The 27,286-nt window shown below is 32.7% G+C and overlaps 1 pseudogene; it reads right to left on the bottom strand.

The window, feature by feature from the left end:
• Positions 1-595: 595 nt before the first annotated feature.
• Positions 596-2,815, bottom strand: LOC145575164 (uncharacterized; annotated as a pseudogene).
• Between the last annotated feature and the right edge of the window lie 24,471 nt (positions 2,816-27,286).

Below are 27,286 nucleotides of genomic sequence, written 5' to 3'. Positions count from 1 at the left end.
TACTTGCATTATCATTTTCATTCTCCATTGCTGCAGCAGCTTCTTCATGCTGCTCAGCTCCTTCACTAGTGGCTCTATCCGAGGCAAACAAAACACATATATCATCCCAATTCTCAATGAATTTATTCTGATATGCAGCGGCTTGGGGAGCTTCCTACATTAGCAATAATCAACATCAATGTAAGGCAAACTATAATCAGAAAAACAACAATGTAGAAGTAAGTATCTCATCCATTTTTGAATTCCACGAAACATATCCTCTTCTAATAGGAGGACCCATAGGTTGTTTGCCTTGTCTTTTAGAAGTCATTGTTCCTAAATATCACAATGTAAACATTAGCAGACAGCCAAGATAAGCAAAAAAAAAAAAAAAAAAAAAAGTCAGCTTTAAAATAATCTGTGATGCATATATAGTATCATGCAGAACTTAGGTGAATCTATCAGCAATAAATGTTGGCAAACACAACACATTCCAGCACTAAACACAACACATTCAAACACTAAACAAATGCAATAATGCAAGGCAGACCTAGTTGCATACTTAAAGTAGCATATAATCAGAAATAAAACCATTAATCACCTATTATCCATTTCATTAAGTAGTTAAAATTCGAAGTCTCCTCCCTTGATACTCTTTAAACATCTTCTTGGCAAGTTTATCCCTACACTCATTCCACTCTTTTGTTGACCGAGCACTGGTAATATAGTCTTCTTCTTCTTCTTCTTCTACATCGATTACTTCCATATTTAACAAATCTTGTTCTACCTCTTGCATAAGAGTCGTTTCTTCCATTTTTTCCTCTCTTAAAAAGTTATGGAGGATGAAACATGCATTAATTATCCTAATTTGAGTCTTTTTCCCAAAAAAAACTAGGATCCCTAAGAATGCTCCAACGTTTCTTCAACAACCCAAAAGCCCTCTCAATAGTGTTTCGGGCAGAGGAATGTCGTAAATTGAAAAGTTCCATATAATTTGTTGGAGTGTTTCCCCGCCACAAATTTAAATGATAACGGGTTCCTTTGTAAGGAGCTAAAAATCCCTCACAGTTTGAAAAGCCCAAATCCACAAGAAAGTATTTGTCTGCATTATCAAATATAAGATTAATCATATAAGATTCAATATAAAATAACTAAGTTATGATGGAAAAAAAAATCTAAACTCTTACTTCTTGGTATTTTAAGCCCATTAGGCCTCCTTAACGCATCACGAAGCACACGAGGATCTGATGCGGACCCTTCCCAACCAGGTAAAACATATGTGAAACGAAGATTTGAATCACAAGCCGCTAAGACATTAGTACTAAGGTCACCTTTCCTATCTCGATATCGAGGACGATCCTCAATAGGGACGGTCATCCTAATGTGTGTTCCATCAAGAGCTCCAACAACACCCTAGCATTATATTTCACAATACATAACTTAGGCTAATAAAAAGAAATTTATATCGTAGGTCATGTTGATTTTACCTCAAACCATTTCCACTTGTTATCCTCGGCAAAACTAGTGGTTTGGTCAACTTGCTTGATGTAATACTTTCCAATCTTCAAAATAGATTGGAGGACTATATGGAATTGACGACTCGCGGTCTCTCCAGAACGGGCAAAGATAGCTTGAATTGTTCTATTTTTCAAATCTTGGGCAAGAATATGAAGAAACAATGCAACTATCTCTTTTACCGTGACATTTCTTGTTGTCTTTAAACCTCCCTTAGTTTGCAATATATGACATAATTTATTAAAACACCTTATGTCAAGCCTTAATTGCTCTCGACAAATCCTATCATTTTTTAAAGTGTTCATCTAAGTAGCTCTAGTTAAGGCACGCTCATGCTCATTCCATGTTACCTCCTTAAGCCTATACTTTTGACCATAACATGCACCTACTACTATCATAATAAAACCTATAACTACGACAATAAACTCCATATCTTCGTCATCATCCCTTACACGTTTTAGCGACTCCCGAGTAGAGACTTCCTCTGACATCTTTTCAATTATGAGCTGGAAGAATAAACAATACCCAAACTCAAACTTTGCTTATCTTAAGCCAATTCAATAGTATCACTAACAAATTGTAACCAACAACATTTTAATCAACCATAGAAGTATAAAACAAATAGAAAACAGAACTATTTCTCCTACAGACTAAAAAAACAGAACAATAACAGAAAAGGCAAAATTTGAAGATAGGAGTATTTACAGAACCATGAAATAACATAAAAAATGAAGACACTAAAGACAAGTTTATACTCTACCAAAGTATTATTGCATGTTTGTACTATCAAGGGCCTACAAACTTCAATGCTTGGTTTTATGTATCAAACCATCAACGAGACAGATTAGACCAGTAGATAAAAACTCATGATTTTTGTAAACAATTTCTTGGCCAAGCTACTCTACTCAATTGATCATAGCATTTCAAATAAGAACACTCAAATTTCAAACATTCAGATAGCAAAGATACTATTTTGTAAACAATTTCTCACTTTAACATTTCATCAAACACCTAGAGTGCGCTGACATACTAGCGTTTTACCACACAATTTATAGTAAAAATGAACAAAAAAAGAGCGAAAAAAATCAGCAGACATTATCAATAAACCCTAGATTATGAAATTGATATTCGATTATTTAAGAAAAATTACCTCAGGAGCCGATTCAATGGAGGAATCTGCTAAAATGGAGGAGAGTGCGCCGCTGGTACACTTTGACGGAGGAGATCGAGCTTTAATGGAGCTACAATGGAGGAGAGAGAAAATTAGGAACAAGCCCTAGGAGAGAGAAGTCGACATTGACAGCATAAGAGATAGAATGAGTTGGGCTTTTTAGAATTTGAAATGACAAGTATAAGATTGGAATTTCAAAATATTAAAATATACTCTTATCTTTAAAATGTTGGATTTGGGCCAATTTCAATTCCCAAATTCAAAGTATATCCAAACAGGTTGATTGGGCCAATTCCGAAATTTGAAATGAAATCATGCCATCCAAACAAGCCATAAGAGAATTAAAAATCGTCATAAGTATACTTCTCATTATGGCTATCGGAACCTATTTCCTCGATCATTAGTATTGTGAGTTCTCTTGTTTGAGTACTAGTCCGCTTTGATGTTGTTAAACGTCTGCCATAGAAGGGGATTATAACGGCAACACTCGGGCGGCTAGGTCCACTCAGTAAGAGGAGCTACATTACAAGATTGAGAATGTCCCCCTACAAAAATAGGGAAGATGTCTTTGTTATTTACAAGGCCTCTCGAAGAGCGAGACTATAAAAATGCATGGCCATGCTCGAATGGATTTAAGAAATCATTTGTTTATTGACAGTCAGACTCGGGATCGAGAAACACTTCTGGACATAATAAGGATGACGAATAAATCTTACCTTATAGTTCATGACGAGACGTTAAGCGACATAGGAAAAAGGCTATACACTAAATGCGCACTTGTCCGGAAGCACAAGTGGGAGATTGATAGGAATGGTGATCTTCGAACAAGTGTATTATTCCGATAGAGGGTTTTGAATTATAAGAAAGCTAATTATTCAGTGAGGTCAAGTGATCGGAATGAATAGGTGGAGGCCGCTTCCGATCAGTAATATTAATGTATAATTAATACTACAGCTTAATCTTAACTAAACCCTTCGGGTCACACCCAAGCAACTAACGAACCGACGCGACGAATTAATTCGAAAGCAATTAATAAGTCACCCGAGTAATTAATATTTAGACGTCGGAAATTCGAGCTTGGAGCGTCGAATCCGATCGTCGCAAGTTAAGTGGAAATAATAAAGGACGAGACGGTGAAATTACTAATAAATCAACAATTTACCGAAAAACCCCTAGGATCGGAATGCCTCGAGCAAACCGATGCCTAGGGGCATTTGGTAAAAGCCGAGGTGGCTAGCAAATGCACCAAGCCGAGCCTAGGCTGGCTGGTGCATGCTAGTGCACCACGGCTAGCAAGGTGCCAGCCACGGAAGCCGGCCAAAGGGGCAACAGCCGAGCCTAGGCTGGCTGGTGCATGCTAGTGCACCACGGCTAGCAAGGTGCCAGCCACGGAAGCCGGCCAAAGGGGCAACAGCCGCACCAAGGCCAGCTACCTGGGCCGAGGCTGCAGCCGCAAGCCGCGCCTTGGCCGCAGCTGCTGGGCCGTGGCAGCAAGCCCAAAACCGGCTACCTTGGTGCTCCTCTTAGGGTGCCACGTGGCAGCCAGTGGTTGGTTATGGGAGATGATAGGTGGCCGGCCATAGAGTGCTCCTTGGGGATCAAGTTTGGTCGCCTCCCCTCCTTATGGTCCTCACCTAACTCTTCTCCTAAATTGTGCCACTTGTTGATTTATTAGTTGCTTGATAATTAATTTTATTTTTGATTTAAAAATAAAAGGAATAATCAATTCTCCCACATTGATGGAAGAGCAAATCTCACTCGTGCTTTTCCCTATAAATACCCAAGTTGGGGTATTGGGAAAATCACTTGAGTAAGGTGTTGAAAAAGGCATCTCCATTGAGAAAACCTTTGAACACATATAATTACTCGGGTTTAGGTCGGGCTTAGTTAACCTCTAAGCATTGGACCATTTTCGGGGTCGAGTTGCGGGTAGACTTCCATTGGAGGTCTTCGTGCGAGCGAGACTTAGAGCTTTCGAAGTAAGAGCTCTTATAGTGAGCAAAGCACGCGTCAAAGGTATTAATCTTTTTCTTAATCTTGTTGTTTAAGTTAATCATGCTTTGTGATTATATTAATTGTGAGTGTGGTCTTGGGTCGGGTTTTCTTCCGCGGTGAGTCGGACTCATCGAAACCCAACAGCTTGTGTTATCCTCACTTTTTTGTATGGCAATTATTTCAACTCTAGTGATGAACACTCCGAAAACACCCTAGGAGATCAAAGTGTACGATCAACTTTCTTTAGGTGTTGGTTAGTTGATATGGGAAGTGAGTTCCCATAGGAAATTATATTTCATGGGAAGTAATTTCCCTTTGCTCAGATATTAGTTTGTTTGGTTGAATATGTAGGAACTTAAATACCCTAGAAATTGATTTCCTATGTTTTACGTATTAGTTTGCTTGATTATATTTTAGTTAACACTATGTTTGGATATAGAGAAATGGAAGGAAGGAAGAGAAGAGAAAAGAAAAAATGCATCATCGTCTTTTATTTGGGTAGTTAATGCAAGGAGGGAAATGGGAGGGAATTAGAAGGATCCACTTTCCTTCACCTTTTAATAAACCAAATCTCTCTATTGTTAAAGAGATTTGGATGGAAAATGGAAGCTCCCTTCTCCCTCTCCTCACCTCCCTTTCCTTTCACTATTGTTATCTAAACATAGTGTAAGTGAACAAATTTGAAGAGAGAAAGAAAGAGAATGAATTGTTAGTGCTAATAATGCAAGTAGGCCCCACAATAATCACGGGAAATGTGACTTACCAAAGGGGCTTGGTAAGTGATTTTTCATGGGACCATTCAAAAATGAATACAAAGTAGGAGTATAAGACATATTTGTAATTTTCTTTCTCTCTCTAGCTCCCCAACATCCAACTACCCACAACCCTCTGTATTAAACTCCATTTATTTTCAGCTTGCCGGCGACCGATCCAGCTCCTCTGGTCGCCAGCGAGCGTAGTAAAGGTACCAAGGAGCTCCGGCGAAGTCCCCCACAGGTCCCACCTCTAGTTTTCTCAAGTTGGTCCAGCTTTGTCTTGTTTCGTTCGAGCCTCGGTGCGGCAATTGGCTAAGCCGTGATAAATAAGAGGTTCCTTTTCTTATTTTAACTTGTCTTTTACTTCTTCTTAATCTCCTTTGTTGTCTAGGAGTCCAAGTAGGTAGTTCCTCAAATTTACTGTCTTTGCTTGGGTCTTGTGTAGTAGTTGTGCTTTCTAGTGTGTCCCAATGTGTTCCTTGGATGTCTATAAGAAGTTTAAGGAGGAGCTCAATCGACTCCTCTTGGAAGGAGATAACATGAATGAGGAAGATAAGCATTTTATCAATTTCATTGCCAATTCGTATACTGCTAAGGGTGTCTTGAACCTTGTAAAAGAGATGAAGGAAGAAGGGAATGAGCTTTATAAATAGAGTAGCTTTGATGAGGCTTTGGAAAAATATGGATTTGCAGGGGTGATCCTTTCTAGGGTAGCTTTGGATTTGGAGGAAGATATAAGGTTGTTCCATGACTTGGCTAGTTGTGTTCTTCTCAACTTGGCAGCTTGTCTTAGCAAGAAGAAGGACTTCAACCAAGTAGGCCATGTTTGCTCAATTATATTAGACTTTAACCCATCTAATGTTAAAGCCTTGTTTAGAAGAACAATGGCAGAAATTGAGCTTCATAGAAGAGATTTGGCATTTTGGGATTTGAAGCTAGCCTCAAGTTTAGATCCCTCAAACAAGGAGATACCTAAAAAGCTAAAGGAAACTAAACCTTTGGCCACTTATCGTTCAGAAAACTCTCATCCCAATAGGATTACACCGCTTGGGTTAGGGCTGGGATTATCTTCCCCAAAAAGGAGAGTAATGGAGGCTTCAGGAGGAAAGAATGTAATTGAGCATTGTCAAGAATCCAAGATGTTCAACACATGTGCTAATTTATATTAAGCAAGCAAAAGTCTCCAAAAAAGGAGCAGTGTCCTCAAGAAGGGATGAGAGAGGAAAGCCACTTAAGTGAGGCAGTTGAAGGCATAATGGATGCCAATATGGAGGATGGTGCAAGATTGTCCTCCCTAAAAAATTTCAATCAGGCAGAGCCTAAATATCGGTTTGTTAACCGAAGAAGGCCGGGCTCCATTAATTCTATGTCAAGAATGGACTACCTATCATTAAAGCAAGGGAAATCCTACCATTACTTTAATTCAAAGCAAGGATCCTTCATGTCTGTTCGAATAGCAACCAAGGCAAAGAGATTCTCAAAAGATGAAGGAAAGCAAGGAAATGTGCAACTAGATGCCCCCTCCAGGCCTCCACATTCGCCGCAGACCCAGAGCGGCCTCAAGGTGGTGAGGCTAGTGTAATCTCGGAGAACTCTGGAAAACAAGCGATGGAGATCCAAGAGAGGAATGATACCCTCATTGAATGTGAAGGAGAAACTTCAGGTGAAGAACTCAAAATAGGGTAGTGAATGAACAACAACCTATTGTATTTTTATGCAGGTCAAACAATGATTCCTTCTCATTAGCTCCTAATCCTGAGCAAGTTCCCAAGAAACTTCGAATAGCAAAGGCAAGGAGGAGAATTTCTTATCAACAACCCCAGGGCCCGTCATGGAAACCAACAGCAACGAGAAGAAGATTATCCAAGGCTAGTACTACTCACCCTAGTCTTATTTGCAGGTATCGTATAGGAGGCAAAAGGAAAGATTCACCCTCTCCTTCACAAGAATACTTTAACCGTCTAAGGAAGAAAAAGAGTTATGATTTTCTAAGCTTTTCCCTTAGTTGTAATCCGTACTATGTTAACGGTATTAATTGTAATAGCGTTCTAATGGAGTTTGTAGCCCGTGATATGGTCATAGGGTAATAGTAGCGGGCTTAGTTGTTTCTTTGTGTTTTAATTGCAACCACACCAAAAAAAAAAAAAAAAAAAAAAAAAAAAAAAAAAAAAAAAAGTGATTTTTCATATTTCATGGAAATTGAAACTTCCCTCGGAGTTTCCATTTTTCCTAATTTAATACTTTTGTGTCAACCATACAACACATGTCATATCCATTTCCTAGAAAATAGAATTTTCCAAGTATTTTACCTCCAACCAAGCTACACCAGTGAATCGGTGATTTCTTTCTTGCTATGAAGCCTGTGATGATAGATCAAGTTACCCTAATCTTTACGGAAAAATTATCCAAAATTTGTACTATTTACAATTTATTGCTGTTAATATGTACCACGTTAGATTAGAGTTATTCAAACATGCTTACATGCATATAAGTATATAACTCTATTAATAATATTGTCATCGGTTTAATGTATGTTCTCTTCCAAAAACAACTCCCATGTTTAATTGATTTGATTAATATCTATTAATAAAAGATTATTAAAGGAGAAAGAAATGGAACCAAGTAGACAACGGAGTGTTTTTTATTGTACCAAAAGTTTGATGTACAATTATGTAAAATTAATACTCCGTTTTTTTTTTTTTTTTTTTTGAGTACTCTGATTTATTTGATATATTTTGGGAATAACTTATATTTCGTAGTTGCTATTCCTTTACTTTACTCAACAACCCTATATAATCTCGTTAACCCTTTTATCACACAAAATTTACACGTTTTCATGCTTTCAAAATTTATCCCACGGAAAAAATGAATTGTAACCAGTACCATGTGCATGAATACAAGATAACAAAATAAAGTACATACAATAGTAAAATACTACGTAAACAAGTCAATAGTTAAATGAAGCTTTAATGAAGTCTGATTGAACATATAGATTGAAAATAAAACTAGCAATGCAATTAAAGTAGCTCATTCATACAAATTAAATTACGGAGTAATAATTTAAATAACATAGCCATAACACATAACTAATACGAGTAGAGTATATTACATAAGGGAATTAGGGAGTACATCAATCTCTTTCTTGTTCGATCTCAATATATTTAGAAACTCCTCCTTGACCTTGGCGTTGACGATTGTTGACCTTGCTCCAAGTCAAACGGCCTAAAACGTTGAAAATTGCCTGGTCTTGCTGTTGTAAATGCTTCTCCTTCTCCTTGAATTTCTTGCTCTTGTTGGTGGGGCATCTACATAAATAATAAATCAAGACTATATTAATTATATAAACTTAGTAGCAGACTGGCATGCAGCTTCGAATCAAATGGGGTTTAAACTAGTCATTAATCTACTAATTTCAGATAGTAATCGACTTAAAAACTTTTTTTTTTTTTGAGGGATAGTAATCGACTTAAACTAGTCATTAACAAGGTAATGAATATGCACGCGGCTTATACTTTTACGATCAAGTAAACATTTAGATTAGGTATAGTTTGGTCAAATACGAGGTCTTCTTACAAAAAGCTAATTAATTGCATGATTTGCAACCGATCACACACTTAATTTAAAGAAGATTATAATTCAATAATAATAATAACAATAGTTTTTTTTTTTTACAAGAATAATAATAATAATAATACTGCAGTTCAAATATTTATCATCAACCTAATTCAGATTTCATAAACCGGCTACTTATTTTGTACAAAAAAAAAAAAAAAAAAAAAAAAAAAAAAAAAAAAAAAAAAAAAACTAGCCACTTTATAATAAATAAAATCCTCTTGAAAAAAAAATATATAATAACTAAATGGATTTTGTAAGAACACGCAAATCATGTATAGTATTTTTTGCTAGTCCAGTAACTTCCCAAATACAAAAAATTATCAAGTACTCTTTTTTTTTCACTAAAAAACAAAAAAAAAAAAAAAAGTACAGTGCTCAAAAATTTTATGTTAATCAACCAAGCATTATATTACCTGGTGAGTTGAGAAAAAACTTGTCTCCGAACTCCTTGTCGATCTTGCTCGTGGAGAATTCACATGTTCTTGTGGGTCGATTATCTAGAGATAAACATTATTTACTTATCAAACAAAAAAATAATGGAGAAAAAGAAAAAGATGTGGTGTTATAGTTACCGGTTGATCAACGACACCTTCAACTTCATCAACACCATAATATTCTTCCAAATACATATAGTTTTCATGGTGTTCGAGCAGCAAAAGATTCCGTGACTCCGGGCCAATAGAAGAGGCCGGTATTACTTCATAAAATATATCATCACTTTCATTACCAATTCTATTTATATGATAAAACTCATTCTCATGAATTCCGTTGGTTTTTCTTTGATCAACTTCTTGTTGGGTTTAACGTTTAAATGTTATTTTACTAATATTTTCTGCCCTACATCTAAAACGAATTATTTCTTTTGTAGGATCATCATAAGTTAATTTTGCAAAATAGTAGTGTAATAGTAAAATAACAAAAAATGCTATTAAGGTGACAACCACACTCTACTACCTGGTACCCACGGCAAGCAATGAGCTAATTCGTGCATGACCTTATTGCATTCCCTATTAACATGCAAAACTCCAAGAAACAAACTCAAAAGCTTAAATTACATGATAAATGTCATCAAAAATTAAGTTTAGACTACTACTCGTATTTTAAAGAGGATTAAATTTATCTTATACTTGTATAGTTGTATACAATAAAATATGGACAAAAGTTCAACAATTAAATTCTTAGGCTCTTAGACAACACACAAACCATTTACTAGACTAGACAGCCAAAGATTAGAAAAATGGATTTTAATTTTATAGTGGTGCATTTAATTTATTCACTACTTCATATCAGGTTTTACTTTCATTAATTGTATATTTGTTCCAATGGAGGCAGACCATCCTCAAAATATCAACTGTCTATTGAGTCATAGACCCATAGCCTTATTAAGTATGATTGTACGGAGTATCTGATTTCTACCAATGTCAACTTTAAGTAAAGATAACATTACAATCTCACCTCCCATTGTCAATCTCTCAAAAAAAAAAACATAAATAAATAAATCCCATCCATTTTCAAATAACAAGCATAAACAATGTAGATAGCTTCCTTTATAATGTCTTCTTTGATAAACAAAACTATGATAAATTTCTACAATTATGTAATGTGAATCTGTGATGAAGGTAGTTTGCATGCAAAAAGGAAATTTGGGAGTTTGCGACACTATGAATGGTTTCCTAGTTTCCAACTTGGTACAAATTAAAAGAAATAAAATTAATATGAAGTATTGTTTTAATTTCTTGTGCGTATCCATCGATCTATTCGTTGTTTTATTCTTGTAACAAAAGATTGAGTAGACTTACGACTTGTCAATGTTCTTTTATTTTGTGGGTTGTATATTATTGTTTCATTTGTCAAACATGAGGATAAAAAATTAACTATAATCTCATAAAATACAACTAATCACTTTCGATAGTCCTTTACCTATCAAAAAAATAATACCATCAAACACACTGACCAAAATTATCATTTGAACAAATTATAACACTAGTGTAAGTGAACGAATAGTATGGAGGGTTACTACGTACTAAATTACTATAGTACGGAGAAATCAAGTTTCAATCTTACCACTAAATTAGTATGGAGTAATCAAATTTCAATCGTGACCGTAACCATTTTCATCCTCAATCAATATAATTGTTGGCTAAGAGTCTAAGACCATCACACATGACATGCATACTAGGAGTATTTGATATTAAATTTTAGGTCTGTATCATATCACGCTAAGACTTTAATTAAATAAGTTAAATGGTTTGCCTCAATAAAAATAAGTTAGATGGTTCTATACGTTGTAATTGTTTAAACAAATTCCAATCTTCCATGATGGGTGAACTTTGTATTGTACTATGGCTTTAAAAAAAAAAAAAAAAAAAAAAAACAACTGTATATACAATATTAATTAAGTGTAGGCATGAAGCCATGAAGTAACCTTGAATAATATGGAGTTATATTTTATATATGAAAAATAAAAAAATAAAAAAATAAAAATAAAAACTTTACTAGTATAAAAAAAGAGCTAAATTTATCTTATACTTGTATATATAGTTGTATATTATTCTTTGACAAAAGTTTAAGTGAATGAATGTGTTGTTATGGCGCCCTTCACTCATCAAACCAATAATACCACATTAAACACATTGAACAAAATTATCATTTGACAAAAGTTTAAGTGAATGAATGTGTTGTTATGGACACAACAATTAGCGCACTATATTAAATAAATAAATAAAATAAAATGCAGGCAACCTTATTACCTCATACTCTAATTAAGGAAGATCCATAAGTCAATTTAATACTCTAATCTACGTATATAAATTTCGTTTAGTGCTCCTATGATTTTGTTTAGAAAATTTAGGGTATAGTTATTGCGTGCTAAAGCGAAAGGTGATACACATACATTCAATGTATGTAGAGCCCACATACATTCCCAATTAGGTGATGCCACATAAGTTTGAGCCAAAAAAAGAAGAGGGAATATTAGGGGGGAAATTTCACCCTCAATGGCGCTAAGGAGTAACTTAAGCGGGAAAAATGGGTGGCGAAAATTCTTGGCGCCTAACCACATTTAATGCACAATAAATTTTTGTTTTTTTTTTCTGAAATTTCTATTACTTTATCATTGATGTTATCACAACCATTATACAGGTTAATATGAAAAGGACGCCGGAGAAGATGAGCAGGACGCCGGAGAAGATGAACAGCGTCGATGAAGATTACGGAATCCAACGCCGACAATTATTTCTCAGATGAAGTTATCAGAATTTTCTATTCGCGAGCATGTTTACTGGACAAACAAATTCGATTTTGGACAATCAACAATCCACCATGATCGATTTATTCTAACATTTCTTTAATTTAATTAAATAAATTTCACTGCACTTATCTATCTCGCTTTTCCAATTAAACAATTGATGGTGAACGACTAATTAAATTCCAGTATATGATATCAATTTAGATAAAATATACATTATATTGAAATAATGTCATTCATTTCTCGTATTAAGATTTCTACTAATTTCCAAACTGGATTCTGAACTTGAACGGGTAATTAATTTTCAGTCCTTGCAACTTTCATGGCTGAAACATAGATACATATATATTTAGTAACAAGGAAAATTGTTTAAGTAAAATCATATTTTTCCACTGATCATGTACAAATTCAAATGTGTTAAATTGTCTAATCAATTACTAATTAAATCAGTAACAAATCCTATACCGACCTTTATTAAGAAAAAAATTAACTATTTATAATAGCGTATACTAAGTATACGTAAAATAATTAACTATTTATATTAACAATTTGCACACTATACCCTGAAACCCCGAATACAAATGGCTTGTTAGGTTATGTTATAATTAAAAAAAATAAAACTAATCAAACAGTTGTTGTTACTACATAATATAATAATAATAATATTATTATTATTATTATGGGATCGTGGTCGTGATGTGTGTGTCGACTTCACAGGGTCTTCTCCTTTTACACAGAGAGGGTTATCTGACTTTATTCCTGGACGAGTTGTGGATGATGCGGCTCATCGGAAGCGGTTTAAGTATGAAACTCGTTGTCTGGCGATTGGATATGGTTTCATTCCCTTCTCCTTTTCTTCGTTTGGGGATTTAGAGAAGGAGGTTGTTGCGTTGTTGAAGCGGATTCAAAGGTTCTCGACGACACAAGACATTGGGGCTCGTGTTGCAGCTCATATATTCACTAGTATAGGTTTGCTATAGCTAGATGAGAGGGGGCTCAGATTGTATCTCAGCTTCCCACTAATGTATTGTTGGTTGTATGACTTTTTTTTTTGAGATACAATAATAATAATAATAATAGTAATAATATATCTTTTAAAAAATAAACTACCCAATCCCATTTATATATAGTACTTAGGGGATGTTCTCCGCAACATATTTTAAATTCAGTTCAGTTTAATTCGGTTTTTAATATAATTCTCTAAAAAAAATAGTTTACTTCAGTATAGTAAATCAGAACAGACCATTACAAAAATTCTATTCGATAAGTGCATATGTATTTCATATGGGACTTCCCCGACAGATCCAGAGCTAGATAGTTATATAGTAACAATAACAAATGTTTAAGAAAAATCATATCATTACGTTACGTAGAAAGTTCCATTGGCAAGTTCTTTTGGCATGTAAACTAGCGCTTTTTAATTGTTTGAAGGTGATCCATCAACAAGATTTATATTATTCTCTTTATTAATTTGCTCGTGTATGACACATTTACACTTAATGATTATTTCAATTGCTAAATACTTATTATTGCTAAGATTTTCCATTTTGTTTTTAATTAATTTCATGAATCAGCATTTTCTGTTACTAATTAAGAAAGTTATTAATTTAATTTTTTCTTTTACATAATTCCAGTTACTAATTAATATACTAACTTATTGAACAAAAATGGGGTGTGTTTTTTTTTTTTTTTTGGGGGGGGGGGGGGGGGTGGGACAATAACAATAAGGAATAATAATAATAAGGAAAACAGTAACTTCGTGACCTGCCTCTGCTTTATGAGGTCATAAAAAATTTACAACTTACTTTGATCTAAGTTGATGAATAAGGTCTCAAGTTACAATTTATTTTATTTTTTAAAAAAAAAAAAGTGATTATAGTACTGATATCCTCTTTACCGACTTTCAGTATTTTATATAAGATATGTCGCATATTAATAAGGACTATATACAAATGAAGGCATTTCAAACAAATATTTTATATGTAGAATGAAATACAACCCAATGATTATTTTTTTCATGAGACCTTATCAAATCGTGATGCTAGTCTATTAAGGATTTGAGAATAAATAATACATTTTTACAATTTGATACTGGTTAACATAGAAAGTTCATTTAACAAGTATACACTTTTTAAGTGTTTGAAAGTGATCCGTCCACAAATTTATAGTATTTACTTCATTATTTTGAATTGGCGTATGAAATTTTTCACAATAAATGATTATTTGAATTGCTAAAAAATCATCATTGCTAAATTATCCATATTCTTTACTTGATAGGGTGGCCTTTTTTCCTCTAAACGTGAATGTATTTTAAACACATACAATTATACATGATGAACGCCAAATTATAAATTTTTTTTTTGTAACCATTGGTAGTTATAATTACCAATACAATAATTACACAAGATCACTATAAAGGTAACAACAAAAAAATAAAATACAAGGGAGACAAAGCTTTCAAATAGTCTCGTAACTCAGAATCGATATGTTCGTACCAAATTTACTTTCCTATGTTACTAAAAATCATAGTATGAATTGTAGTATCGTTTTCAGATTTTTGTGTACCAAATATTGTTTCCTGAGTTACTAAAAAATTATCTATAAACAATGTTCGAATATTTTGGGGGTTTTCCACCATCGTCATCGACGACCTAAGCCCTTTTTCAACCATTGCTATTGTCGGCCTTCAAATCTCTTAATTATCTAATATTTAATAAGCAGTCGGTTACTTATGTGCCTACAATTATAGTATTCCAACAAAAAATCCAAATCCGTTTGAAATCGATAGGAAGAGAAGACTCATTTCACTAATTCAATTGAAACTGGGTATATTCTGCAAACATACCCATTAACGAATAGGATACGATTAATGGAGGAATAATAAGTCAATTAGACAATAACTCTGCAAATAATATATACACGTTTTCATAATTAACTGGAATAAATCCAATTCGTAAACCCCCAAATCGAAAACTCCAAAACCTAATTCACTCGAATTTTCTCAATATTCTCGGGTAAACAACGATTCCTTTGTTCAATTAAACCGAATAATCTTTGCGGTTGTCGTTAATTTAAGCAATTTGTCGTATAATGAAGTAGCTTCAAGGTTTTTTTGTTCATCTCCAATTAATATCCATCGTCGCCCATTTCGCCATTTCGTCCTTTCCTTTCTCCTCTTTGGTGTTCGTGTTGCAGAAATGAAGAATTTTTTTTTTTAATAATATTAAATTAATTGCATGGGAAATGACAATTAATTTGAATTTCAAACATCTGAATTTTCATTCAAATTTGAATGAAAATTGAAAATTAGTGGAAATTGGGGCCCAAGCATAGAACCAATGAAATGCTGCCAGCTATGAATGTATGTGGGCTCCACATACAGTGAATGTATGTGTAGCTTTTTCGGTGCTAAAGCTTTAGTATGTTGAAATAAGTTATGCTGTGTTGGAAATCAATTTTCGAGACATTGGGATTGAATAATCATCCGCAAAGACATCATAAATCAAAAAAGAAGTCTGGAACACTTTCTTAAATTACAAATGTCAGGATATATGAACACGAAACACCTACCCCACAACAAGATTAAATAAATAAACGTCTTTGTGTTTCAAAAAATAATAATAATACGGAGTAAAAAAAAAAGAATAAATAAATAAACAGTTACCAAAAAAAAAAAATGCCTCAAAAATATTACCGCGTAACGTATTGTGACTTTGTGAGGGACCTGGTTATTGGACGGGTCAGGTCAAGGTCGGTTGCAGGTCGAGTCATATTTTATAAGGTCAATATTGGATCGGGTCAATGTGGGTCACGGGTCAATAGCGGATTGATAATGGGCAGACCTATAAAATATCAATTAAAATAATTATTGGACAAAGCCATTATTAAGTATATATGAATACAAATTTACCTATGTAATTATTTTTACATTATCTATTTTCTTTATCAGTTAAATTGAAAAAACATTTTGGCTCTATATTGACTCTACCCAATAAGGGCCCTCTCCATAAAAAGCCTTTTAAGCTTGGCCCTGACCCTATTATCATTGGGCTATCCTATCCAATAACCAGCTCTAGTGAGCAATAAAAGTGGGATCAATCTATTTAGTAAAATATTACTCGATTATCATATAACAAGTGATAAACCTTACAAAGACTTGAGTTAACTAGCATAACCCCTTTTAATTAGAGCACCAACCTTAATGCCATTGCACATCTCAATAAGCTAAGAAGATGATTTGCGAAGCCACCATGGCGTTAATGGCCTATAGTCCATCGTAACCTCAATACTAAAGCGTCATTTAGTTGGACTTAATGTCTGAGGTTATTGTAAATTTGTAGACATCTAGATTAAAATTTTCTCCCAAATTTAAATGTCTTATGAATGAATTATACAAATGTTTAATTGGTCTCGTTATATAATTAACAAGCTAAATAAATGTTAGCTAGCTTAGTTAACCCAATTTCCTAGTTATTTTTCATTAATCTTAATCCAATTTTCTTAGTTAACTCTCTTTTTTCCCAATAGTCTTAAAATGGACACTCTTATACTTTTTTGGCCATATCTCAAAATATACAAATAATTTTTAAAATATAGACATTTGTAAGTTGCTTGCCAATATAATAATACTTAAATGCCCTATTCTCTATTTAGAGTTCGATGAGGATCAAAAGTTATGAGTTCCACAAAAACAAGTTGTGCACTAGCTAGTGTCGTGCATGGCGTGAATTCTAGCTAGGCTTTATCCCCAACTTTGCCAACTTATTGCTTCTGGAATTTTCTACTCGTACCTTTTTTTGCTATTAGTGCCCTTTTTTGAACCCAATTTCCTAATAGAGAAACACCATAGATTACGTACGATATTGATCTAAAATTCAAGTCTTTCCACACACTATTTATTTTCTTAGCTTAAACCCTTCACATAAGTTAAATTTCGTACAAATTCTAAGGATCCTCTTTTATTCTTTGTTATTCTATTTTAGAAAACATAAGTCTTCTTCCTTATTTAATTCTTTTTATTATTGTCATTAATGTTTAATTAATTATTCAATCATGGTGTTATAGCTAGGTGTGGCCAGTGGCGGATCCAGGATTTTTCGGGTGCTAGGTCACCACCGACTACTAATCAATAATTAATGCAAGAATATTAAAAAAAAAAAAAAAAGCTAATTAATATTTAAAAAAAATACATTCCAAAAGTAATAAATTCCAAAAAAAAAAAAAAAAAAACAGAAGAGGTGGAGGAATAGGATTTTGTGGTGGAGGAGGTGGAGGAAAAGGATTTTGTGGTGGAGGAGGAGGAGGAAAAGGATTTTGTGATGAAGGAGGTGGATCTTGTAAAGGAGGAGGAGGTGGAGGAGAAGGATTTTGTGGAGGAGGAGGACTTTGTGGAGGAGGGGGATTTTTCGGACCAAAGAAACTTGTGATATCACACATTTTTTTCCTTTTCATTCTGAAAATTAAGTTACATTAACAATTAGATTAAGAAAACCACAAATGCTTCAATTTACAATCCACATATGAAATTATCCAAACTAATCAAGTCCAAAAAAAAAAAAAAATATCAATTTACAGGAAACAATTTATAATATCAAATTATCAATTTACAGGAAACAATTTATAATATCAAATTATCAATTTACAGGAAACAATTTATAATATCAAATTATCAATTTACAGGAAACAATTTCAATTCCTAAAAAAAAAAAAGCAGCAATTCAATTCCTAAAAAATCAGAAACCCTAACTCTCTAAATTGATAAATTATCAACAATTTCAAAAAACAATAGAACACACACTAATTAACTAGATTAAATTACATAATCAACTCAATTAATCACAAATTCAAGTACTCAACCCAACAATTCAACAATTTGGGTATAATTTACAAATTTAAAAACTTAAAAACAAACTTACTTGGCAGCAAGAAGAGTCGAAGAACGCCGAGTGTGTGTGTATGCGGATGGAGCAGCCGGCGAGGCGGTGCGGCGGCGAAGAGCGAAGAGAGAGATTGAGATTTGAGAGGATGAGAGTGCGTGATTTTGAATATGGTCTCTGTTTTGTTTCTTTTCCCCTTCCAGTACTGACTGTCCGTGTTTTTTGTTTTTTTTATTTATTTTTTTATTTTTTATATATTGCTAGGTCACGTGACCTACCTGGACCAAGGGTAGGTCCGCCACTGGGTGTGGCAATTTTGCATTTGATTGATTAACTAGTGATTATCCCGGGTAATACCCCGAGTTCTTACTTTTTGCAATGTTATGTTTATTGATTAAAATTTGATGATACAATGTGATAAATAATTGCTTGATATTTAATGAAAATCCTCAAAATAATAGTATGTACAATGAATTATGTTAAGAAGAAAAAACAATCCGTTGCTCATCAATTTGCATCTCTAAAACCGTGGCTTAAACGAGTAGCAATTTATTTTCTACTCTCTTTCATGAATAAGGGTCCTGCATCGACAGATTAAAAGAATACATAAATGGAGAGTTAGAAGGATTATCGAATTACCACTTCCGAATCAACCATTAGATGGACTATCCTACATCCATATTGACACATTAGCTTTGCGAATGCTACTCATCATAATTCCAAGCCATGCATGCTTTCGAAGCATTGCTTTTATTCTTGAACATATATAAATTACACATATTATCGCAACATTTTGCACATATCACATATGAGTTTTTAATATGGAAAAAGTAATCAAAACTGTAATGACGTTAGTTAGTGTGTGTTTGGATATAAAAGGTTAGCTTTATATGCACCATTGCACCGTTATAAATAGAAGTATTATTCATATAAATAAAAATATACTGACTACTCTTGAAGTTTTAAACAAAATGGTTGCTTATATGCAGTTATGCACTATTATATTCTATTTATCTTTTTTTTTTTTTTTGTTGAAATAATTAAAATAGTATTATTTTTATCAATATGAAATTATTTTTACTACAATTAATTATTTTTGTCAAATTTAAATTATTTTTACTGAAATTAAATCAGTTATACCAATATGATTAAAACTTGATTTCTATTGTGTTAGTTCTTTAGAGTTACTGATCTGATTTTACTGTTTAAAATTTATATTTTCTAGGACATTTTGTGAAAAATAACCTTGTAAACCACTTTTTTTACCAGAAACTACCTAATAAAAAAATATTGTAAGAAACTACCTTATAAAAGGGTAAATGTTGTAAGACACAACCCTTAATCGAAAAGTCATCGTTGACTTTTATTTTCCGGCATTGACCACGTCACATGCCAATTAAGAAAAAAAGGAGGGAAAGGGTGAATTAAAAGTCACGCGATTGGCACGTGATGTGGTCAACGCTGGAAAATGAAAGTCAACAATGACTTTGACTTTCCGACCGATGGTAGTCTTTTACAACATTTACCCTTTTATAAGGTAGTTTCTTACAACATTTTTTTATTCGCTAGTTTCCCGCAAAAAAGTGTTTTATAAAGTAGTTTTTCACAAAATATCCTATTTACTAAACTAAACTTAATTTCGTTGAAATTAAGTTTTTTTTTTCATCGAACAGAAATGAAATTCAATTCACTGAATATTATCTATATAATAATTCTAGAGTCAATTCACTGAATCGTCAAACACAATGTAATCTATTTATATAGCGCTCTATATATATAGACTCATAGAGGGAAACAGCTCGTTATTTGCAGTACTTTTTTTCTTCTTTTTTTTTTTTTTTTTTTCTTGCTTACAAGTCGTTGCAATTGAGATGACTAGATGAGATTTGAGGGGAAATTAAAGGATATTGTACTCATGTACTGTACTTGCTTTTCATATCTTACTGACCCAATATTCTCTTCTCGAATGTTTTTTTTTTTTTTTTTTTTTTTTTTTTTTGAGGAAAAAGCAGCGAGCAAAATCTCTTCTCGAATGTTAATGACAATGTTTACAAGATGTTTATAATTTGTTTATAATATTAAGCGTTATTTCTTGTCAAAAATAAAAAAATAAAAAATTAAGCGTTATATGTGTCAAGTGACTCATGTTGGGTCTAGATTACTAAGTATTTATTTTAACGGAAATGCGAGCAGAAATTTTATTACTCAACTAAAAGGTTTAAATCATCAAATACAAACTTAAAAATTTCACTAGCAACTTGTTCCATCCATACTCTAGATCATCTACCTTTTATTATTTTTATGCCTCCTAAACATATCTAATTTTCTTAATAAAATAAAATAAAATAAAATAAAAAGAAACTTTTTGTGAAGAACTACCCTATATATATACAAGTAGTTTTTATGAAAAACTACTACCTTATTAAAAAGATGTTGTAAGAAATTACCTTTTAAACAACAAATGTTGTAAGAAACTACCTTATAAAACTGTTTTAAAAAAAAATTATAAAAAAATAAAAATAAAAAAAAAACTACCTTAAAAAACAATTAATGTTGTAAAAAGCATTGAATAAAAAACGTTTAATGACCCATTTTTAATCATTTTTTCTCCTTTTTCCATCCATTTTCTCCATAGCCCCCTTATAAACCCCTAATTCCCCTTCTCTTTCATTGTTAAATCAAGCACATGGTAACAACTTATAACATTTAGTATTTATAAAGTAGTTTTTTAAAACAATTTTTTTTATAGGTAGTTTTTTTTTACAAAATTTGATCTATATAAGGTAGTTTTTCACATCTCTAATCAAAATATTGTATATGATTGAAAACTATTTTGACTTTCAGAGCTATGCATATTGCATACAAAGTACTTGTATATACAATGTTAACATATTTTTTGGCCACAAGTTATGTTGTCTATCTATTTTTATTTAAAGTATTTGTTTAAGAAGGAATTCTCTTGTAACACTATTTACTAATTTATTTATGAAGTTCTCTTTGTCAGTATTTTCTAATTGAATTATGTTGATTGCTTAATCCATCTAAACAGGACAACAAAATATCTATTGCTCTTCAAAGCTTATACAAATATGATAACTTGATAAGAGTGAGACCTACGGAGTGAATGATAAGGTTTAGTGCTAATTATTACAAGTATATCACTAGAGTGACTAAAGTGCGCGATGTGTGCATCATAAATAATCATGTCCGATTGTCCGGAGAGCTCTTTCATATGTTGGCAACATTAATGAAGAAAAATATAAGGGCTTGTTCATTTCAACTTAATTTCACTTCAGTTCAGCTCCAGCCAGTTTAGTTCAGCTCCAATCAGTTCAATTCAATTCAGTTTAGCTCATAATTTCCTTCTCTCATAAAATATTCATTTCATCTCTATTCAGTTCAGCTCCAAATTAGTTCAGTTCATCTCCAAATTAAATCAGTTCAGTTCAGTAAATGTGAACAGACCCTAAATGTCCAAATATTTTTAGGATATAAATGTCCGCACGCTATTGTTAAAAGTTATAAAAAAAAAACAATTAACATTAATGAGTACAAATAAGAAAATACATATTTTAAAAGGTATAATTGTCCAAACACTATTCAAACGAGTTTAATCATTAATCACACTAAAAAAAAAAGCTTAGAGACAATTAAGAATAATTCACATAATCTCAATAGGGACATATAGGTAAACAAATATTTTGAGGATATATTTAAGTGTTATTTCATATTTTTTGCCGTTAAAAAAAAAAAAATTCTACCATAATCATATATCCTTAACATATATTCACTAAATAATACTATCTTAACATAAAATAAACCTAAATATATTATTCTCATAACAATATCTATACGGAAAACATGTCACACATATTTTCCGATATATCATATCTCTAACAAAGTATAAAAGGGATTATGGGATTAACTTAGGAATTGTTTGGCATCATTTTTGGTTTTCAGTTTTCTGTTTTTTTGAAAACTAAAAACCAAAAACAGGAAACAAGAAAAAGGTGTTTTCACTTTTTTGTTGTCAGTTTTCAAAATTATCATGATTTTAATAAGTCTAAATATTTTTTGATCCATTATGTAACATATGTAATATACTTTTAAAAAACAAAAAACCAATAAACAGAAAACCACAGCGATGTCAAACGGACCCTTAATTTATAAAACTAGATTTTTTTTTTAAACCCTATTAAACTAGATTTTTTGAGAAAGGATTGTTTAAGGGATCGAATAAAGCAAAATTATAAGGCATATGACTCGGGTTTTTTTTTTTTTTGAAGGGGAGGCATATGACTCGGTTGTGAATATACTTTATGCAAATAAAAAATAAGAATACTTTGTATTCATCAAGTGGAATGTTTTGTTCCTAATTTCTAGCAGAAATTATAGTCTAGAAACAACAAACTTCTCGCTATTTTCCTCAGAAAGAAATATAAAAAAAAAACCTTTTTGATTAAAGCAAAGAAAGGAAAAAAAAAAAAGATTGTGAAGCAAAAGCAATGACGCTCCTAGGTCATGACAAGCAACTCCATCGTTACACTATTATATGGCTTTGTGTCCTTTTTTTTAACAGCGTTGTATCGTCATTTCTATACTTTTATAGCTTTCAAACTATGCATGATCATAACAACAAGGAAGACCGTGTTAGACGTTACGACCACGAGTACGACATCTTTGCAAGAAGTTTATTAGCTTTTGTGCAACCAGTCATTATGTGTGTTTTATTACTTATTATTGTATGTCAAGGTAAAATAAATTTACATCATTATTCGAAGCCATATTATTTATTGACATATTATATGAATATGAATTTCTTAATAGGGTTTGCTAGGGTGGTCGTATTGTTGGTGGCATGTTATCAGTTATTACAGATCTCGGATAAATCATCGGCGGCGGGTTTTTATGCTGTACTAGGGTCATTAGTAGGGAGTTTTTGCCTGGGTGAGTATATGAGTTTGTTGGAAGGAATTGGACTAATTGGGGTTGCTGTTGAAAGAGATTTGGGGTTTTTCAAATTTATGATTGCAAGTGCACTTTGCTCGGTTCAAAATTTGTATGGAAGTGGAAAGTATATGGTAATGTATTCATTACGTGTATGTTCCTAAATCACTTTCATGGATTCATATTGACGACATGTTTGCATGAGCGTAGTCAAAACCAAGGGGTAGCACCCGTCGATGAAGAGCCCGATGCCAATGGAGATAACACCGTTGTGATACCTCCGGTGCCTGCGACTATTGCGTGATATAAGGAGTGAATTATGAGTAGGTTATATTGATAACTTTATCAATATATTATTTTTGTATTTCACCCGATTTACCCTTTGGGGTAATCCGGATTCGAACATCAATTTTTAGTGATTAGGTTTCAATCCCCTTCCAAATGTTATTATTAGGAATCGAACATATAATCTTCCCTATCAAGTGCAGTCTCAATCACTCCTCCACAACAATCAATTGGTACCTCTATCAATATATTACTTGTCATTTGTCTTTCTAAATTTCCAAGTAAAGTTGTTCCAAGTCATGGAAAACAAGTTTGTAATTTAATGCACATTTTTGGTTGGAGTCTAGTATTCATGTAATATATAATCATTTTTGCAATTATAGCTTAGGTCAATCAGCCAAATTGGTGTACAACTTGATGCCGCTTTGCCATATTAGTATTAGAATATGGTCATTTTTACAAAATGAGTTTTTATAAAGCTTAGATTCGTTTGAATATCTTTTTTCAATCATGGAGGAAAAGGGAAACGTTATTTAGATAAATTTAATTGAATTAGTGTTGTGTTTTGTTCAGTGGCTCGGGCAAGCTAAGCTTGATCCATCGAGGGAATGATCTTTCCATGAAATCCTTTTATTTTTTTAGAAGTTGCTTCAATGGCAAGGTAGACTTGCACCCCATGGAGCATATCCTTTTATTAAATTAAGCCATATCCAAGCACCAATGTAGACACAAGTTTTTTCGACACCAAAATTTATATAGGTAATAGGAAGGACTAAGGTTCACGGTACACATGATGTTAACATAATCATAGTATGTACTGTAACTATGTAACAAGCAAAAAAGAAAAAAAATAAATTATTAGGACTATAACAAGCTACGGAGTACAAATTACCACATTAGAGAAACCCAAGATACTATAAATTAAATTCGTTAACAATATATCCTTGTTGGTGTAGTAGTGATTGGGACTATACTTGATAGGGAGGACCTGTATTTGATCCCCCGCAACAATAATTGGGAGGAGACTGAAACCTAACCAACTAAAACTGATCCTCAAATTCGGATTAACCCAAAGGGTGAATTGGGTGGAACGCCAAAAAAAAATACTGGTATATCCTTATATACTTTTCATAGTTTTTCCTTATGGGCCTCAAAAATGGTTTAAGATTGCATGGGCTCATTTTATGACACATTTATATATTGTGATGGCCTGGGCAACTTTTTTATGGCTTGGCCTTTGACTTTGGAGTCTTGCAGGAATTATATATTTTAGGCCCATTAAGTATTTTACAAGATTTTTTATTTTTTTTTAAAAAAAAAACTTATCTTATTCCCCAAATATTACACACAAGAGAGTTTACAAATTACATTAGGGCTGAGCAAAACTACCCGAAAAACCGAAAACCCGAAAAACCGATCCGTAACCGTTCCGAAAATTAGGGTACCCGATCCAATAATCATAACGATTCGGGTACCCGTTCCGATAATTTGTTATCGGGTATGGTTATGGGTATCATTTTAAAATTAACGGTTACCCGTTCCGATCCGATAAGCATTTTTTTGCTTTTTTTCCCTACTTAAATCTATTAATATAAATCTAAATTTTTACTTTACTTCATAATCACTTTATTATATCAATGATTAGTAATATTATTAATAATTTAGTCAAGATCATATGGTATTGTTATTAATTAGTTGTAAATTATATCATAATAACTACGTAATTAAGTATAATTATCATTATTGGATATCTTATTGGGTACCCGATAACCGATCCGAAAATCCGGGTACCCGAAGTCCGGGTACCCGAACTTATCGGTTCCGGTTATGGGTATCACTTTTAGTGATTTTGGTTATCGGGTACCCGAACCGTTAGTACTAACGGTACGGGTACCCGTCCCATGCTCACCCCTAAATTACATAGCTCAATAAGTATTATTAACCTTCACCCAAAAAAAAAAAAAAAAAAAAAAAAAACACTTTAAATTATTAGCCTTAATTTTTTTTTTTATTAGATATATTTATTTTTGAAAAACCAAACTAGAATTATATGGTAAAATTACAGAATTATGAAAGTGTACACTCAAGACGAATCAAACCTTACATAATAATTTTTCCTTACGTATAAATACCATTGACAATCATAATATGCAGTTGGGGAGGAGTGTAAATTCTAGCAAAAGTGCAAATGATATACCCGAGTACAAAGCACGGAGTACTATTTAGGGGACAAAGGAAGTATGAATAACTCGATCAAAAAAAAAAATCTTAGCTAGTTTAGGAAGTCATTTTCGGTAATCAAATTATTACGACTATACGGGAATAGGAAATAGCCCTTAATATGGTTAACATACCTCTTTGTAATGTAATCTTTGATAGAGTTATGAAAAAGAGAATGTTGGAAAGCTTGATTATGTTGATGATATACACGAGTATATATAGTACAAGATTAGAACATTGAACATACCAAACTATGACTAGGTACGTTAGCTAATTATAAGAGATTAAGAGATATACTTTAACTATCAAAATTAAGGAGTAAATCAAGGGATTTACATATTCTAAACAATAACTAATAATGATAATGATGATATAATCATCTTTATCCTTTATAATCTTGCTGCATGATTTGTTAGGTTCATGAGTAAGGAAATGGATTTGGATATTTCCAAACAAAATTGTCAGGTATTTACTCATAGACCTTGAATTTGGCTTGGGGATTTTAGTTAGCTGGGGTAATCATGGGTTAGGTCGTTAGGGGATTTTTTTTTTTTTGGTCGTTTAAATGCTTAATTAATGGTAAACGTAGATTAAGGGGAAAAATAATGTCATAAATGGTCTAAAGTTGAGTCTGGTAGTAAAATAAAATTTTTAAAATTTTTAAATTTTTTATGGTAGTAATTCACAACTTTTTTAATTCGCGATAATAATTTTCAAAATACATTAATACGCGGTAATAGTTGGCAAATTTTCCTATATAAATAGAAGAAGCTTAGGAGAGAAAAAACATTCAGAAAGTTGTATTGGGAATATTGGAGAGTTATGGCCTAAAGCCATTATTTGGAACTTGGAACTTTGATTAGTCTGTTAATTAATCTCTAGCTCTTACCCATTCTTGCTCGTTTTCTTTGTTAATCTTGTTCAATAGCTCGCGGACCGTTGGAGATGTCTATTTGTGGAATGGGATGTGGGTGAATGACATATTATTAGTAGTTGCGGTGTGTAGTGGAGGTGGCGATAATGTTGCTGAGGGAAAGTTGAGGTGGTGGGTGGTGTTGCATTGGTGGCTTGGTGGAAGAAAAGAAAAGCAAAATATGATTTTGCTCTCCTTTTCCTTTTGGTGATGTGAGTGGTATATCTAGTTATTTTAGCTATGTGACCATGTAATATGAGTACTTAAATAAATGGAGCCGTATAAATTTCTAGCAATTTTGGTACCATGTTAAATTGATGTAATGATTATCTATTGCTAGTTGGTTGGATAAGGAATTTGTAATGCTTGATGGTAAAATGTGTATGTAACTTTAGTAATTTATTTATTATTATTATTATTTATTTATTTTTGAACACAGTGTTATTTTTATGTGTGCATAATTTGATGTGGGTTTTTAGATTTAGGCTTATGAGGCCACTACAGCACTGCGTATGAAGATTAGAGGTATAACAACTATAATACAAGTATGTGCTTCTTCACTTGTTTTCAATAACAAAGCTAATACTTCTTGTTATTGGACATGGCTATTAAAATTGAGTTTTTTTTTTTTTTTTTTAACTTTACAAAACAGGCCCAAATATTTATCTTTATTATATACTTAATCTAATGCTTTGGTCTCGTTTGTCGATACTTTTCTCCTCTTATTCTCTCGTTTTCTCTCTATTTTTCGCCTAAATTTCCTATCTT

The sequence above is a fragment of the Chenopodium album genome, chromosome 13, assembly GCF_948465745.1.
Source record: "Chenopodium album chromosome 13, dcCheAlbu1.1, whole genome shotgun sequence".
Classification (NCBI taxonomy): domain Eukaryota; kingdom Viridiplantae; phylum Streptophyta; class Magnoliopsida; order Caryophyllales; family Amaranthaceae; genus Chenopodium; species Chenopodium album.
Note: the sequence above shows the minus strand (reverse complement) of the source record. Positions and strands in the feature narration are given on the sequence as shown.